This window comes from Tiliqua scincoides, chromosome 3 (assembly GCF_035046505.1).
Source record: "Tiliqua scincoides isolate rTilSci1 chromosome 3, rTilSci1.hap2, whole genome shotgun sequence".
NCBI classification, from domain to species: domain Eukaryota; kingdom Metazoa; phylum Chordata; class Lepidosauria; order Squamata; family Scincidae; genus Tiliqua; species Tiliqua scincoides.
Window position 1 is genome coordinate 221228536 of NC_089823.1, and position 5246 is coordinate 221233781.

Sequence of the window (5246 nt, forward strand, 5' to 3'; positions counted from 1 at the left end):
GCTTCATTGCCAAGGAGGGATTTGAACCTGGATATTCCAGGTCTTAAGTCAAACTCCTTAACCACTACACCATCCTGACTGAACAATATAGCAAAAACTGCACAGGTTCCAACTAGGGCAAATTTGATGGGTTGAGCTCAACTGAGACTTGTATCCAATGATGGCATGCAAAATTATTTACTTTGAACAATCAAGAAAGGAATAGACAATATAACGAGTTTTGAATAATAAAATTTATGTTCAAAGCATTCAGGTGTTCTTTGTCCATCTCTCTCATAATAACAAGCAGACCTCAAGGAAGGCAAAAATGTACAGAATTGTGTTCAGGATCAATGGACAATATTTTTATGTGTACTATTTCTATTACTGAAATGTGTTTTAAAGGCCAATTTATAAAATGATGTCAGCATTGTGAGATGAAGTTTATTGGGCAAGAGATAAGCAATCAAACACAACCCCTTTACAAATATACTGTAAAGCATGCTGTGACGGCATAGCAGTCTGATGGACTGGCACAAAGGGTCTCACCCGCCCACTTGTGCCAGCTGAAGACCCAGCACATTGCAGACGACACCAAACTTTTCCAAGTGGTGAAGACCAGAAGTGATTGTGAGGAGCTCCAGAAGGATCGCTTCAGACTGGCAGAATGGGCAGCAAAATGGCAGATTCGTTTCAATGTAAGTGTAAAGTCATGCGCATTGGGGCAAAAAATCAAAACTTCACATATAGGTTAATGGGTTTTCAGCTGTCTGTGACAGATCAGGAGAGAGATCTTGGAGGGGTGGTGGACAGGTCGATGAAAGTGTCGATCCAATGTGTGGCAGCAGTGAAGAAGGCCAATTCTATGCTTGGGATAATTAGAAAAGGTATTGAGAACAAAACAGCTAATATTATAATGCTGTTGTACAAATCAATGGCAAGGCCACACCTGGAGTATTGTGTCCAGTTCTGGTCACTGCATCTCAAAAAGGATATAGTGGAAATGGAAACGGTGCAAAAGAGAGCGACTAAGATGATTACTGGGATGGGGCACCTTCTTTATGAGGAAAGGCTATGGCGTTTGGGCCTCTTCAGCCTAGAAAAGAGGCGCCTGAGGGGGGACATGATTGAGACATACAAAATTATGCAGGGGAAGGATAAAGTGGATAGAGAGATGCTCTTTACACTCTCACACAACACCAGACCCAGGGGACATCCACTAAAATTGAGTGTTGCGAGAGGTAGAACAGACAAAAGAAAATATTTCTTTACTCAGCATGTGGTTGGTCTGTGGAACTCCTTGCCACAGGATGTGGTGACGGCATCTGGCCTGGGTGCCTTTAAAAGGGGATTGGACAAGCTTCTGGAGGAAAAATCCATTGCAGGTTACAAGCCATGATGTGTATGTGCAACCTCCTGATTTTAGGAATGGGCTATGTCAGATGCAAGGGAGGGCACCAGGATGCAGGTCTCTTGTTATCAGGTGTGCTCCCTGGGGCATTTGGTGGGGCCGCTTTGACATACAGGAAGCTGGACTAGTTGGGCCTATGGCCTGATCCAGTGGGGATGTTCTTATCATATCATGACATGCCCGATCTCGTCTGATCTTGGAAGCTAAGCAGGGTCAAGCCTGGTTAGTACTTGGATGGGAGACCGCCTGGGAATACCAGATGCTGTAGGCTTATACCATAGTCTTTTGAGACTGAAGGTTGCCAACCATGCTGATTAAAAAAGACCCAACAAAACTTATTCATTCATTTAAATTTCATTCATTCATTTGGCCCACAAAAAAAGTACAAAATATACAACGTGGCTATGATGTGGTCCTTGTACTGAAAAGTTTGGAGACCTCTGCTATACAGCATAGTTCCACATTGTTCATTAGGGTGGAATTTGTAATGTGATTTTTACACAGCCAGCATGGTCTCAGAATCACTCAGCATGAACTTGACCAGACATGTAATAAAAGTGAATAGGATTGGCTCTGGGTTTCAGGGGACCCTCAACAAATGTATGGAAACTTAATGAGCCCCACTGTACCTGGGTGAGCATCAGGAGCAGGGCCTCTGAGGAGGTGAAGGGGGATACATCATACCTTGGCCCAGAGTCAAAAAGGGGAGACTAGGAACCTAAAGGAGCCAAAAAGGGGAGGCAGGAGCGAAATTCACATTTGAAAGGAGAAGGCAAGTGCCCCCAAACACGAACTTTGTACCTCCTGTTAAAATTTATCTCAGTGGCCCTGAGTCCTTTTGCCATCTTCACATGAGGTATATGAACACAAGTGTGGTCTTAGGAGTAATTAATGGCTCCTTTGGGGGCAATTGTCCAACAAAATGGACACTTGATGCTCTATTTATGCCTGTACTATAGTAAATATACTAAGAGAACAGGGCAGGAGTGTTGGTGTTTGGGATAAGTTCTATAATTATGGATGTTTGGTAGGCAGCATACCACCTTTGGGTACCTGATGGCCTCCTGCTGCCTGCCTCATCCTACCCTATAATGCCAGCCCCACCACTGTTGTGTAGACATTCCCAGCTACCATTTTGAATGTCATGAACATGACCATAAAGAAACATGGAGGACATCTCAAATGCTCCCTGGCATGTTTGCATGCACATATTGGTTGTGCTAGGTGCATGCCTGGTGAGCTTGTCCAGGTTAGTCTCATGTTATTTTACAAGGAAGTATCGGGTCTCACAGGGCATTGGGGGAAAAGCCAAACTTTGGCTTGTCAGAGTGACCCCTCCCCACCATTCTCACTGTCTGGTTTAGGAGAAGCCTTGCCTTTGGGAAATCCCATGATCTGCCACACCTTGCTTGGTCAGCAAATCTAAACCTGTAAACAAGGCCACATGTTGGGGGCCTCCTGACTTGGAGGTGAACAAGACTTATACTGCATCACCTGCATCACTCGCCATGATACCTCCTGTAGCTATGCAGAAGCCCTGCTGTACTCTTTTCAGGGTGCAAAACAATAGAGGAAACCATTCTCCAGACAGGGATGGACCATCAAGACACAACAGAACAGTTGTTGAGGAGCTCACTCCATGATAACCTCTATGTAGTTCTACGGTTTTAGTGATAAAAACCTGGGCCACAGATACCTCATGTGTCTCATTCCCCCCATATTCCCCATGCCGTGCTCCTTTTTTCACCATTCACCCATGTGCTTCCTCCACTTGTGAATTGCTTAGGTACCCATTGTGCTGCGCAAAGCACCCCCATTCTCTCCACTCCCCAAGACCTGTTGTGCCAGCCAGCATCTAGGAGAGATGCCAGCCCACTTTTTTTTTTCTTTTCTAGACCTTTTTCCTTTCTTCCCTGTACACTTCCCCTCAGTGTTAGCTCAAGCTGCAGACCAAAAATATGCTGAGCTGACTTTCAGAAAGCCTTCAGCCAGGAAAGCATCCCACCTCCCTTGTCTTGCTTCCTGCTCTGACACTATCTAAGGCTACTGCTTAGCTGTCCTGGATTTGTCTATCAAGTCTGTTTCTGCCATAGTGGCTTACCCAGGGACAAGGGTACAAATGTCACCTTACCCCATGGAGACCTCTAACCACCCAAGTTCCCTGTGGGATACAGCATGGCCCATGCCGACACTGCTACATTGCCTCATGGGAATTTAGTTAGGATTGGGCTGTAAGCGTGTCATCAATCATAGCACACTTACGTGAGTAAAATCTTTGGCTGTCTCCCAGCACAGAGTTAAGCATGCTTAAACCCAAAGATTTCAATGGGCTTACATGCACATATCTCTGTTACTTACCTTGGCCCTGTTGCTATGCAAGCACAGCGTTTCACAATATAGAATCCATTAAACTGTGCGGCTCAAAAATGTGTGTCTGCTTTGCAAAATGTGTGTGTAAAAGCTCTTCTTTTACTGTTTAATTTATCGGTGCTTTTGTTGTATCTAGATACAATCAAAGCTACTGAAAATCAATTAAAGTAGGAGTACACGAAATGGAAAGTGTAAAGCCAAGATAAATTTAGAATGTATGAGAAGCATTAAAATTATCTGCTGAAAATCTGTTGTTAAAAAACAAAAGCAAAAAACACAATTAGTTACAGATCTGCTTTCTTACCAAAATCTTTGTTGTGAGAATGTGGGTTTGGGCAACTTACCCAGATGCAGCTACGTAGATTTATTATTATTTTTTTAATGTGATAAATGCAGAAAGGTTTTTATCTTTGTCACATCTAAATAAACCTCTTCCTTCCATTTCCTCTGACTGCTGCAATATATTGTTATTTGTAATGGGTTATTCATTTCCCACGAAAAGGTATTTCACACTGAGTAAAATAATGACACATATTTAAGAAAAAAATTCATACAGCACAAATGCCATTATCAAGACAAGCCGAAGAAAGAGAGACTAGATTCAATTCCCTTGTTAGCTTTGCATGAGCCTCACAAGGTAAGTGCACTGCATCAATTCAACACTGTATCTAGCTTGTTTAAATGGGTCCTCACCCAAAAGGCTTATGAATAACGTGGAAATTGGCTGAATATCTCAAAGCAGCACAAAAGTTAGATGCTCCTTTGAACCAGGAGTCCTTAAACTGTGATGTACGATGATACTCTCGTATCATAAGAGAGGTGCAAAGGAGACATTTTCAATACAGTCAATGACAGATACATGCGATTAGGAACATTCCCTGGAATCAGATTTACATCCCTTAGAAATATTTAACAGGGTAGCTGCAGGCAGACAATCCAAGTGCCCAACCAGTGAAAGTACTTTTGAAGCCAAGGTTGTTCCTGATTCAGAAGGAATCAGCAGGTGTAATGAGCAGCAACTGTTACCCTGCACATGCCCGATCTCATCTGATCTCGGAAGCTAAGCAGGGTCAGGCCTGGTTAGTACTTGGATGGGAGACCGCCTGGGAATACTGGGTGCTGTAGGCTTATACCATAGTCTTTGAGACTGAAGGTTCCAACAAAAAAAAAGATGAATGCAGAAGGGCTCCAAGGCAGTGGTGGAATGACCAGTCGGATCAACTGAGCCCATCACATGGCTGCACCCCTGGCTGTCTCAATGATGTTGACCCAGGCAGGTATGGCCTTGGAAGTATCTGTGCATTAGTGACCAGAAACACTGAGCCTGGCTTGAGAAGCAGTAGGGCTGCCAGTAGCATAGCTATGGGGGGCACAGCACTAAGTTTTTCAGGGCACCGCAGTGAGCCATGCAAGCTGCGCTCCCCCTCGCCTTCAGAGCCATTCCCTGCACATAGCCTGGTTTGTTTGTCAGTCATGATACCCTAAT

At 44.0% G+C, this 5246-nt stretch overlaps 1 pseudogene; it reads left to right on the forward strand.

Annotated features, from left to right (window-relative positions):
• The first annotated feature begins 4768 nt into the window (after positions 1-4768).
• On the forward strand, positions 4769-4888 carry LOC136647025 (5S ribosomal RNA; annotated as a pseudogene).
• Positions 4889-5246: the final 358 nt, after the last annotated feature.